This window comes from Panthera pardus, unplaced genomic scaffold (assembly GCF_024362965.1).
Source record: "Panthera pardus isolate Hobbes unplaced genomic scaffold, ASM2436296v1 HiC_scaffold_11, whole genome shotgun sequence".
Classification (NCBI taxonomy): domain Eukaryota; kingdom Metazoa; phylum Chordata; class Mammalia; order Carnivora; family Felidae; genus Panthera; species Panthera pardus.
Genome location: NW_026526666.1, coordinates 3,617,552 through 3,631,084, shown reverse-complemented (window position 1 = coordinate 3,631,084; position 13,533 = coordinate 3,617,552). Strand labels below are relative to the sequence as shown.

The 13,533-nt window shown below is 45.5% G+C and overlaps 1 long non-coding RNA gene across 8 annotated transcripts in view; it reads left to right on the top strand.

Moving 5' to 3' along the window:
* Positions 1-13,533, top strand: part of LOC109259154 (uncharacterized) — a 100,179-nt gene that overhangs the window by 18,836 nt on the left and 67,810 nt on the right. The window lies entirely within an intron of this gene.

The window sequence follows — 13,533 nt, the reverse complement described above, 5'->3', positions numbered from 1 at the left end:
CTGTGTCTCTCTCTGTCTCCAAAATAAATAAACATTAAAAAAAAAATCTGAATTTCTAGCTTATGGGGGGAAATTAAAGTATTTGTCAACATTAGTTCTGCACTTCCACATTACAGTGGATTGAGCAGAGTAGTGTCACTGCCTTCAGACAGGGCTTGTGTTTCCAGTTCACTTCTGTCCCTACACCTCCCCTGCCTACATATCTCCCCAGCTTTACTGCTAAGGGTGACTTGTCTGGGTCCCCTAGACCGAGCTTATGATTCTTGTTCTATGGCAGACCTTGACCCAGAACAGAGGGTCCCAGAGCAGCATTACCAAAGGGGTTCCAGCTTCATGGTCCTCATGCCCAGTGATGATAATTCCAAGTCTGGCTTTCAAAGAAAACACACATGCGCACGCACACGTGCACACACACATACACACGCATGCACACGCGTACGCACATGCACACACACACACACACACACACACACACACACACAAGTGATACTGTTTCTTAGCCAGGCAGTGTCACTAAGGATAGAAAGGAGGGGTCAGTTATAAAAAGAGATTATTGAACTGTGTTGTAAAAGCAATACAGTTTAGTAATTTGATTATGGGAAGTGAGGGAGGGAAAGAAGACAAGGATGTCTCCAAAATTTCTGGCTGAATAACTAGGAAGATAGTGGTGACATTTACTGAGAAGTGGAGGCCTGGAGGAGGGGCAGGTTTGGGGAGCACCAGATAGATGCAGAAAACAATTGGATCTCTGACTCCCAGGCTCAGTGGTGATGCCTGGACTGAAGATTGAGTTTGCAGAGTCACCAGCTCTGAGGTGGATGATGAAGCCATGAGAGTGAAGAGATGGCCCAGGGAGGGGATGCGGTCTGAGAAGAGAATAAGGCCAAAGTTAAAGTATTAGGAAGCACCAGGCAGGGGAAGAGTCAGCTGGAGACTGGGAAGAGACTTCTCCTCACAGTGGCATGGCAACTATCAGAAGCTGGAGTCTCAGAAGCCCAGAGAGAAGAGAACTTCTAGAAAGGAGTGGTTAGAGAGGCCATATAAAATGGGGTGTGAAGGGAAGAATCTATTTGGGAGTTTGGAAAGAGGTCATTGTTTTGTTTTCAGGGAACAATAGTTGTAGGGATGGAGACAGGAGCCTTATTGCTGTGAGTTGACACATCAATGGGAGAAGAGTGGAAATGTGGTTGCCAACTATTCTTTTGAGGAGGAGGAGGAGGAGGAGGAGGAGGAGGAGGAGGAGGAGGAGGAGGAGAAGGAGAAGGAGAAGAAGAAGAAGAAGAAGAAGAAGAAGAAGAAGAAGAAGAAGTTGTTGATAATGAAGGAAGGAAGGAAGGAAGGGGATAAAAAGTAGTTCAGAGAAATTGCAGAATTGGAAAGGGTGCTTGCTTTTTCTTCAGGTGGAAGAGGTATGGGCATTTTGACATGTTGCAGACTGCAGTGGGGAAAGAGGGGCTGACTTTATGGGGTGTGGAGCACGCATGGAGCAGAGCCTAGCACAGTGCAGGTGGGGTGCAAAGCACAGGGCCAGCGTCAAGATCAGGGAAAGGGACCGTTCACCTGCTGGGTCTAGAGAAAAAAAAAGGAGAAGGAGGTTGTGGGTAAAGAAGTAGGAAGTTGGAACTCATGTTTGATTGTTTCAAATGTCTTTCAAGTTGGAAGTGAGGCAGGTGGCTGGAGGAGAGGACTGGGGTGTGGAATCTGTGGTGTGGAGAATGCTCTCCTTTGGGGGCTCTATCTGAGCCCCAGAAGTAGATATAAGAAATTCCTCATATCCGCTCTTCCTATATTCTTTAGAGGTTTTTTTTTACTTCTTTAAAAAATTATATTGCCCATTTTAAGTATACAACTTAATAATTCTTAGTGCATTTATAGAGCTGTACAGCCAGAATCACAATGCAACTTTATCAACATTTCCATCACCCCTTAACAATCCCTCATGCCCATTTTCAGCCAATCCCCATTCTGTCCTTTAGCCCCAGGCAATCACTAATCTACTTTGAGTCTCTTTGAATTCGTCTGTTTTGGAAATTTCATAGAAATGGAATCATACAACCTGTGGTCTTCTTTTACTTAGCATAATGTTTTCAAGAGTTCATCCATGTCAATTAAGAGACTGTTAAAAACTGAGAACAAACTGAGGGTTGATGGGGGGTGGGAGGGAGGGTAGGGTGGGTGATGGGTATTGAGGAGGGCACCTTTTGGGATGAGCACTGGGTGTTGTATGGAAACCAATTTGACAGTAAATTTCATATATTAAATAAATAAATAAATAAATAAATAAATAAATAAATAAATAAACATTTTAAAAAAAAAAGAGTTCATCCATGTCAAGCATGTTTCGGGGCGCCTGGGTGGTTCAGTTGGTTGGGCGACCAACTTCGGCTCAGGTCATGATCTCGCAGTTTGTGAGTTCGAGCCCCGCGTCAGGCTCTGTGCTGACAGCTCAGAGCCTGGAGCCTACTTTGGATTCTGTGTCTCCCCCCCTCTCTCTACCCCTCCCCTGCTCATGCTCTGTCTCTCTCTCTCAATAATAAATAAACATAAAAAATTAAAAAAAAAAAAAAGCATGTTTCAGTACTTTATTCCTTTTGATGGCCAAATAATGGCCTACTGTGTGTATATATCCCATTTATTTATTTATGCACAATTCATTTGAGTTGTTTCAAGATTTTGGCTGTTCTGAATCATGCTGCTGTGAGCATTCATGTCCGTGTCTGTATGCAGATAGGTTTCCTTTTCTCTTGTGTAAATACCTAGGAGTGGACTCACTGGGTGTTACGGTAAGGACTTTTTTCCCCCTTTTTAAGAAACTGCCACATTGTTTTTCAAGGCAGCTGAACCATTTTACAGTCCCACCAGCAATGTATGAGGGTTCCAGTTTCTCTACATCCTTGTCAACACTTGCTATTGTCTGGTATTTTTTATTATAAACATTCAAGTGATATGAAGTCGTATCTCATTGTGGTTTTAATTTACTTTTTCCTAATGGTAATGATGCTGAGCATCTTTTCATGTACTTATTCGCCATTCATATATCCTCTTTGGTGAAATATCTATTCAAATCCTTCGCCCATTAAAAAATGAGTTTTTTCTTATCATTGAGTTGTAAGAGGGCTTCTTTACTTAGACAATTCCGCATTATTCCAGTCCCCTGTTATAGTTAGTATTTCTTCATATGAAATTTCCCCTCTTGAAATTACTGTGTGATATCTCTCTGTATTGCATTCCGATTTATACACGTGGCTACTAACATCTGTTCTCTGATAGGCAAGTAGGAAATACTCAGAAAAGAAATATGAGGGGTGTCTGAGTGGCTCATTCGGTTGAACATCTGACTTGGGTTCAGGTCATGATCTCACAGTTCGTGAGTTTGAGCCCCGCATTGAGCTCTGTGCTAACAGCTCAGAGCCTGGAGCCTGCTTCGGATTCTGTGTCTCCCTCTCTCTCTGACCCTCCGCTGCTCACACTCTGTCTCTCTGTCTCTCTGTCTGTCTCCCTCAAAAATAAATAAACATTCTAAAGATGAAAGAAAGAAAAGAAATACAAAAAAGAGAAAGCCTCGGAGCTAGACAAATGTGCATCCGGATTCTAGTTTTGCCACTTACTTCAACGTGACCTTAGACAAGGCATTTAAACTTTACAAATTTTCATGTTATCATCTGTAAAACAGGAAAATGATGCCCTCCTCCCCCACACAGGATTTTCTTAAAGATAAGAGTTACATAAATAGCTTATCACAGAGATTGACACTTAGCAACGACTCAATAAATGAGGGCGAGCCACAAGGGGAGCAAGTGGTCAAGAGCTGAAAATAAATCTTAGCGTGTTCTGCCACTGAGAGTATTATTCAGTCAAACCACATTTGATGAAAAGGTCCTTGTTGTTATTTGGTGAAAAACGTCCTTGACCAGGGGCGCCTGGGTGGCTCAGGTGGTTGAGCGTCCAACTTCAGCTCAGGTCATGATCTCACGGTTCGTGGGTTCGAGCCCCACGTCATGCCCTGTGCCAACAGCTCGGAGCCTGGAGCCTGCTTCGGATTCTGCGCCTCCCTCTCTCTCTGTTTCTCCCCCAGTCACACTCTGTCTGTCTCTCTCTCTCTCTCTCAAAAATAAATAAAGATTAAAAAAAATTTTTTTTAAATGTCCTTAACTGGCACCTGAGTGCTACTGTTGTTGAAGAGATGTCGAAGAGAGAGGCCAAGTGATGGCTCAGAAAGGTCCTCCTGTCGCTCCTGTCGCGTCGCGCTGTGAGAGCTTATCACGAATGTGGGCTGCAGTCCTCAGCTGCATGGGGCCCATTTCATCAGGACCTTCACAGTGTCCAGGCTTTGGCAGCCCGACTCATGGCAACTCAACTCACATTGTTATTTTAGTCTTTAGGATAACGACAGCGACTCGCTCTTTCGGGGATTGATCCATTACTCAAGTCACTAACCATCATGAAGGTTAGAAAGCAGTTACTTATTTTCATGTCCAACTGACTATATACGGAGACACGGGCTTAAGCTAAAATGCCCAAGTTTGCACTGGAAAAGCGTAAATGACGACACATCACGAGCACCACTGCACTGTTTATGATGATAATTATTTAGTTTACAGTTAGATTTGGACATTTCCATATATTCATGTCTTGTGTATAAAATGCTGTGCTGCCTTGAACAGTGTTAGAAGCAGAATCAGGAATAGACACTATGAAGGAGTCATAAAGGGGTGATAGACTGCCAGATGAAGGATGGATCCTAAGGCTGTTAGAGCCCGACACTGCCACCTGGGGGCTCGGGGCAGTTTCTGCACTCCTGGGTGGGGAGGCCGGAGTGTGCTTGCGAACACACCTTCCTCTTGTTCTGAGAGGGTCTTCTTAGTGATCAGTGTGGTCGAGGAGATATAAGTGGGGAAGCCTGCCTCACACGTGTTAAGTATGCTATTTAGATCTGTTTCCCGGAGTGTGATCTGTTACCTGCAGCATGAGGACACTTCCTTCTACACTTGCATTCGAGCTGTGCACTCTGCAAGCTGCGTGTGTGTGGAAGGCGCGGGTGGGCTTTGCTCCAGCACCTACCCTCTAAGGCCTAGAGCCCAGATTGCTGGCATGTGTGACACACAGGCCTGGTTGCTTCTTTGTTGCACACCAGAGAACAAACGAGAGGACGAGGTGGGCGGCGTACCCTTTGGTTTTACTTAGCACCAGGCGGGCCATTTGTGTCACAGACAGGGGGCATGATGCACCTCGTATGAGGATGAAGACACAGAGGCAAAGAAATGAGGTGGGCTTTGCACTGAAGAAGGGGAGAACTTTGGGTCTGTGGGAAGTGGAGCCCAGTTTCTGGACGTGGAAATGTAATGACATCTGTTAGCTACTCTCTGTTGTATGTTCCTTGGCCCAAGGGCATTTATTACACATTCAGACCAGTGTTAGCCATGTTTGGGGAGTTGAAGTGTATGATTATGCTCACACGGAAGGCACAGTATGTGGCATGGGCTGCTGTTCCACGTGCAAGGAGACAAGAGGTGAAAGCAGGGTCTTAGTGCCTTGATGTTCCAGAGCAAGGACTGCGTCTGAGGTGACATGTGACAAACAGGATTTATGAACAAGTAAGCTTTTCTTAGTGACCACTAGAGGTGCTTGAGAAGGTGAGACGGCTAGAGACCGGACTTCCTGCAGCCATAGAGGACAGGGGCTCAAGCTAATGTTATTTGGGGATGAAAGGTCAGAGAATTTGAGCACCTCCGGGTCATATAAATACCGTAGGGCTAACAAAATCACTGACACTATCACAAGCAGAAGCATAATCCAAGGACAATATTAGCGATCTGGCATTGCCAAACCATTATTAATAATAAGCAATACAAGACTGACATTTATTTCCCCCCCTCTTCTCTTGCCACACGTGGAAATCTGGGTGGGGTCAAACAGTCCTTGCTTGTGGTTCCTACAGGACCTTGTGCTCTCTGGAGCCTCTCCTAAATGCCCTTCTTGCTTCATGGCTCCCACAATTGACCAGCTCTGATGCTCTGATTCAGTTTCTATTCTTGACTTTTATTTTGCTCTGCATTATTCATCACCCTGTGATTTTTAAGAATTAGCAGTCCGTTCTGCCTTAGCCTTTCATGGTGTCCTCAGACTTAGTGGTCTCTGATTGTCCTCCTTACGTCCTCCTTTCCTCCTTCTCTTCCCTGCTCTAGAAAAGGATTTAAGGTGCCCATAGAGATGTAATTGACCAAGATAATATATTAAGTAAATTTAAAATATTAAATTAATTTTAAATTAAAAGTAAGTGAACAAAAGAAAAACGAGAGCAAGTAATAAGGGGGATGCAAATGTATATCCCTTAGAGTCCTAACTCTTGGTTACTAGCGGGTCCTCCTTCGGTCCGTGCTTGCTGGAGATGATTCAGAAAGAGGAGAGCGAATTAACTGCCCCAGTCCCAGGGATCATGAGGTACAAACACGCCATACCAACATACTCCTGATACTAAAACCAGAAAGAAAAAATTTCCGAAAGAATGTCCTAAACAAGATCGTGTATTATGCAATCACAAAGGCCCTCACCCACAACAGCAATTCTTAAGGTAGGCACTGGGGTGGAACTCATTAGGGGTGACCACACCAAAGCTCCGTTCAATAAAAGTGGTTTTCCAGGCGGCCAGTTCAATAAGATCTGCTGGTCTAGATTTTAATAGTTGTTGGATGGTGGTGAGTATGAGACTCTTTTCCCTCAGGAGTAATGGATCTTCTCTCCTGTGTTTCCCAGTAAGCTCAGGACTTTGTCCCATAATGGTGGTCCATCGTGCTGTGGATAGGATGACTTTTGACTTTGTTCCCTGAGCCCTGCCAGCACAGCCTTCCACTGCTTATGACCTGGCTTCTAGGCTCAACCTGGGGTCGCTCTCCCCTCTCTTTCCTGTCAATCTTTAAAATTCCAGCATATTCATCTATTCCTATCGAAGGCAACCCCTCCTTCCACGCCATCTGTGCAGCCTTGGGTGGGTTCCTCATCCTTCCCAAGACTTACTTTCTCTAACTAAAATGGGCTGTATCTGTGACATGGTTTTGATGTGAAGAGTCAATGAAATAGATAAATCCTCTAGCACAGTGCCTGGCAAATATAAGGCAAAAGAAAAATCTTGGTTCTCCTCTCCTTTAATATGAGACTGCATTTAAAAAATTTATAGCTTGTTAAATCTAGCATGTTACTTATTTCATGTATAATTGTTTTCTTCTAAGGAGAGTATGCCTTTCAATTATTTAAGCCCCACTTCCCCCCAAATTACAGATCATAGTGCTTTGAGCATAGTAGGAACTCAATGCATATGGATTGAATAATTCCAACTGGAATGCTTTGAAAGGGAGGAGTAGAGCAGGAAAGGGGACAAATCCATCTGAGGGTCCATATGGTGGTCAGTTAAAGCTGTGGCAGTACCTTGTTCCCAAGGTACCCTCCTATCATTTCCCAAAGCTATTTGTCCTGTCAGTGTGATTAAGAGACAGTAAGACAGTGAGAGAGACAGAGACCAAGACTGAGAGAAATGTGGGTAGGGGGTAAAAGGCAGGAGGGAGCTACAACAGTCTTTTTTTCTCCCCATTCAATGTCACTAAATAACCCAAATATTTTAATAGCCCTATTTTCTCAATTCTCTTGCAATTTAATTGAGGACTTTGGTAATGCACAGTTGTTAGCACATTAAGGATTTTTATTTTTCTTAAGAAAAGCTTTGTGGTTGAATGAAAGTCACATACAGAAGGAATATATGTATTTTTTAAATCTCTATTGTAGAACAATTCTCAAACATGAGTCAAACACTCTCCCCACCCCTTTTTCTTCACCAGCCTCCCCCAGTGCCATGTAGGGAGACTTGAAAATAACTCACGGTATTTCCGGGGAAATCGGCAGGCTATTTAACTTATCCTAGATGGGTCTGAATATAGAAATATCCTCCCCTCAGTATATAGCACAAAGCAGGTGTAGGCGGGTCCAGGGTGGAGGAGTTGAGTGGGCCTGCCCATTTAGGGAGCTCAAGCATATCAGAGCATGTCAGAACGTTGGGGGCGGCTGGCCGTGGGTTCTGTTTGAGTGTGGGCTTAATGAGCCTCAAGGGAGAGGACCAGGGCCAGCTGGAGCTAATGGTTGCTCCTTTTAATAATTGCAGCCAGTAAAAGGGATACCTTTTAACGTCACCAACTGGAACGTTTTACCTGGAGAAAAAGGACAGACCGAGTGTACTGAGTCAGTCCAAGGAGGCTGTATGGGGTGATGGGGAGGGATGGTTTTGAGCATAACTGCATGACACTTTGGGGTGCGATATCCCTGATAATAAAACTTTAGGTGGGTCTCTGTCTCCGCCTGGTTCTGAGCATTTTGGACAATCGCATACTAACTTTCAAAAGTCAGGTAATGTCCATCCAATCCCAGATATCTCTCTATATTAAGAACTACAAAAGTCTTTTTGCTTTGGGACTTCATGAAGTTGGAAGAATTAAGAATGACTAAGCTCACATTCTGGAATTAGAATTTCCTGCATTTTACCATATGACTAACGCACACACATAAATGCATACACAAGCTGCAAAGCATATAAAGTAGACGGGCTAGGACGCTGGTAAAAATCCTCAGGTCTGACTGAGAGAATGACCTGTGTTCATGTCCAACTCATGACTCTCTTATTCTGGTTCGGTAGATTCTCTTCTATGCACCATGCTAGTTTTTCTAAATGACAGGCCACCCCGAGACGTGTATTTCTGCTCCTGGGGCCTTTCTTCCCTGTCTTTATTATACACTGGTTCACTTTATGCATGGCTTTTATCGGCATATTGCCAAGAAAATTGCTGACTTCCTCCTACGAGCAAAGAGAAACAATCAGACTAGAGCTACCCCCAGCACAGCGGCCCGCCCACCCGAATCTGTTGGGGCTATGCTGCCTTTCTGACTTCGGTGTAGATGAGCCCTCTGTCTTGTCTACAAGTCCCAGCTCCCCCACTTGGACCTCTGATCCCAGCTCCTCTCACTGACTCCAGCGCAGCTCTCCCCGCCCTCGCCTCCCTGCCCTCTATGGTCAGCATGCACACGTGCTGTTATTCTCCCATCTAGACAATAAATCTTCTCTTGACCCCACTTCCTTCCACAGCTGCATCCCATTTCCCCGTTCCCCTTTACAGCAAAACTCCTTGAAAGAGGTGCTGCCTCTAATTCCTTTCTCCCATTATCTCGTAAACCCACTTCAAGCAGGCGTCTGTCTCCATTAGGTCGCTGAGGCTACCGTCCACAGGGTCAACAATGACTTCTACGGAGCTAAAGCCAGCAGTCCTTTCTCGTGATCGGCCACTGCCCCTCCCCCCGTCACCTCTCCAACCCCACCACCGACTTGGCTCCCTCTGTCCCCACTCCCCACAGTCCTTACTGTTCCACAAATCCTCCAGCACACTCTCTCCTCAGGCCTTGGTATGGTTGTTTTGTCAGCCTGGGATGCTTTTCCTCCAGCGATCTGCATGCCTATCTCCCAGATTTCTCTTAAAGCTCTGCTCAAGTGTCACCTTTTCAGTGAGGCCCACCCCGACCATCCTCCTTAACCTTGCAGTCCCCACCCCAGCTTGCTGTCCCTCCCGGTTCTCCTTTATATTAGTTAACTATTGCCGCATAACAAATTGTCCCCAAACTTAGCAGCTTAAAACAACAGCAGATATTTCTTATCTCTCATAGTTTCTGTGGGTCAGGAATTTGGGAGTGCTGGGTGGATTCTGGTTTGGACTCTCCTGTGAGGTTGAGGTCACACCTCACTGCAGCAGTCATCTGAAGGTTTGACTGGGGCTGGAGGATTCATTTCTTTCTTTCTTTCTTTCTTTCTTTCTTTCTTTCTTTCTTTCTTTCTCTCATGTTTATTTATTTTTGAGAGAGACAGACAGAGCATGAGCATGGGAAGGGTAGAGAGAGAGGGAGACACAGAATCCGAAGCAGGCTCCAGGCTCCGAGCTGTCAGCACAGAGCCCAATACGGGACTCGAACCCACAAACTGTGAGGTCATGACCTGAGCTAAAGTTGGACGCTTAACCAACTGAGCCACCCAGGCGCCCCTGGAGGATTCAGTTAGAAGATGGTTTATTTACCTGGCTGTGGGCAGGAGACCTCAGTTTTTCCTCACATGGACATCTCCCAGGGTATTTGAGTATGCCTTATGCCATGGCAGCTGAGTTCCCCCAGAACAAGCGATCCAAGAGACAGCCCACAGAGACCACAACATCAATTTAACCTAGCCTTGGAAGTGACACACTATCCCTCCCACAGTCTCCTGTTGGTCACATAGGCCAGATCTATACAGAGAGGTGGGATCACGGGCACCATCTTGAAGGCTGACCACCACACCTTCACTCTATTTCTTTCCATAGTGCTCACCACCCTCTGAGACACCATATTGTTTACCTATTTCAGATGTTTACTTTTGGTCTCCCCACACTAGGATGTAAGGTCCCTGCGGGTGGTGGTTTTGATCTGTTTCACTGAGTGTTAGATCTCTGGTGTCTACACTGTGTCTGGCATAGAGTAAGCACTCAGATATTTGTCAAATGAGCAACTGAATATAAAACCCTGTAAAACTCTGTCTGCCTACCTGATTGTTATTCTGGAGAAGCTTCTCTGTCTTAAATTGCAAAAAGCTGCAGCTCCAGCAGACTCTTTACACTTCCCTGAGCATTCAGTGACCCATCTTTGTTTTCTGACCCAATCCATTTAGTGCCTTTGCCAGAGTGAATAACTTCCTGATTGAGATCTGAGCTAAAAACAAAATCTTCTCCACTGGAGCACCCCGCCCCCCGCCCCCCGCCCCCCGCAACAACACCATCGCTATACACACTTGCACAGTAAGAGTTTTTCTTTGACCATTTCATGCCTACTTATGTACATAAAAGTAATGAAGTCTCACAATATCTTCTGACTTGGGACTAAGTAGCTAAGGGAATGACGGTAAGTAGAAGGAGCAGGTCAAAGGACAGAGCTCTGGAGTGAAGGTTGCGCAAGAGAACCAAGGGCATATGGTGGCTCCGTTCTGTGGTCTAAGAAAGGAATTATTAGCATGCGGGGGGCGATCCTGCCACCACCAGTATTCAGGAATTACTGAGAGGAGAAGCATCTGTCTCCTCCCTGCTGGTTCTTGGCAATGCCAGCAACTGAGGTGGTAGGGGGCATGCTGGTACCTGAGGAGGAGGAATCCCAGCTGAGGGCAGTGGTGAAGGAGCAGGCAGCAGGGCGAGCTGGTGAGGAGAGAGCCCTGGCTTCTCCTCCGTCCACAGCTCATGGCTCCATCTGTGCTCTTGGGGCTCATCCTGACTTTCCCTCACGAGTTCTTGCTTCCTCCATTTCTCCACATACGTCCCTTGCTTCTTTCTCTACCACAGACTGACCCCCTCAATCTGAAAATGTGATCAGGTCTCCCCTTTCCTAAAAATCTCTCCTCTCTCCTGGGACCACTTTTTCTCAGGGCTTAGCTATCTCCCAGGTACAATGAACACACACACACACACACAAAACCACTTGGTCCCATTTCCAACCACCATTTGTCTTTCCTTAGCAAACTTATTAAATGGGCTCTTCACATTCCTGGCCTTCCTTATCAATTTATCCAGTTATTAATTTATTCATGTAAGCAATTTATTGAGGACTTACTATATATAATATACTGTGAATAGAGCGATGGAGTATGGTTTCGATGCTCAAGGCGCTCTCTGCCTAACAGGACACAGATAGGAAACAAATTATAATGTTATATAAGGAGGTAACACAGGAGAGTCATTAGGAGAGAAGCAGGAGTCAGAGATGGTTTCCCAGAAATGTGGAGTCTGAACTAGATTTTGAAAGACAACAGGTGAATCTAGGGCTGGGCAGTCGAGGGAAACAGAGAGAATCTTGGAAGCTGAATAAGAGATACTGGCCAACTTAAAGGCACCGAGATGATGTAAAATGAAGAAACCATATTTGAGTTGGCAGCATGAAGATCACTGGAGGTCTTTGCAGATGCAGTTGGAGTGGGGAATATTCTAGCAGGGAGAAATATTCACATAATAATCAGCAGCCTCTTTGGGTTGGTATGCGATTAAATGAGTTAATACAGGTAGAGTGTCAATGCCTGGCACACACTTGATTAGTAGGTGGTGGAGCCAGAATGCATATTCTCATCCTTGGGTGCCAGTCCCATGCTCGTTCAGCTGCATCAGGAATGCCTACTCAAAGGTTTCCATGTGCAGAGATCTCTTGGGGACTTCTTGGGGGAGAGAAAAGAGAGGTGGAGCAGGGCAACCCAAGGCAGCTCAGAGGTCTCCGTGCTCATTCAGGAGAAGCAGGCTCTGAGCTCCCTGTGTTCTGACAGGGCCAAACCTCCTCACCAGTTCTCCCCACATGGCTTCCCGTTCTGACTTCTTCAAAGAGGAGGATGCCTTCTAGGGTGCGGCTGAGGGCAGACCTTATCTCCTGACAGTGCCTGGACACCCCTGCTCCCCTCTCTGCCACACATTGCAGTCGGGGGCTTTGCTATCAGGGGAGGGGACTGAGGCTGCTGGGGATGGCTGTGCTGTGGCCACTGCAGTTTTGTTGACTGCCCTACGATGAGGAGGGAGTGTTCTCCAGGAAGAGAGCTGTGGGAAGCTTCGAGCCCAGGAGGCATGAACCACATGGACTAAAGGGATTAGCAGATCCCCTTCGGTTCCTGACTTGGGGACAATCTCAGATGAGGACAAAAGTAGCATATTTATGCTACAGTTTGGGTGTGCCTGGGTGGCTCAGTCAGTTGAGCGTCTGACTTCGGCTCAGGTCATTATCTCGCGGTTCGTGAATTCAAGCCCTGCGTTGGGCTCTGTACTGACAGCTCAGAGCCTGGGGCCTGCTTCGGATTCTGTGTCTCCCTCTCTCATTGCTCCTCCCCACTCATGCTCTGTCTCTCTCCCTCGCTCTCTCAAAAATAAACATTAAAAAAAATTTCAAGTTTAAAAATGTCATTCACGAAGAAGCAAGAAGTCACCCATAATACCACCCAGAGATAACCACTGTTAACATGTGGGGGATCCAGGCTTTTCTCTTCACTGACTTTTTCCACTTAATATGGAAACTTAATTTCATTTTAATAAATATACTTCCAAATACATCACTTTATTTTTTTCATGAAGATATAAGTGGCGTTTTTTTTAAGTTTTTATTTTACTTCCAGTGAGTTAACATACAGTGTGATATTAGTTGCAGGAGTACAATATAATGATTCAACAACTCCAATATATCACTTTAAATGGTTGTGCAGTATTCCTGTGAATCAACTGAAGGGGTATTTTGAGTGGAACAAGAAGGCATGGTTTATGCGGTCCTATATACTGCCTCATCCATTGCCCACCAGGTAGCCTTTCCAGAGACCACATTCCCACACCCTCAGTATGTCTCCAACAGGGCTTTTTCCTCCAAACTATTGCCTCCTTCCAAATTCCATTCTTCTAGCTACCCCCACTCAAAACCCAAGAGTCACTGTTTCTTCCTTTCCTTAACATCTGCTTATCACACATCTTG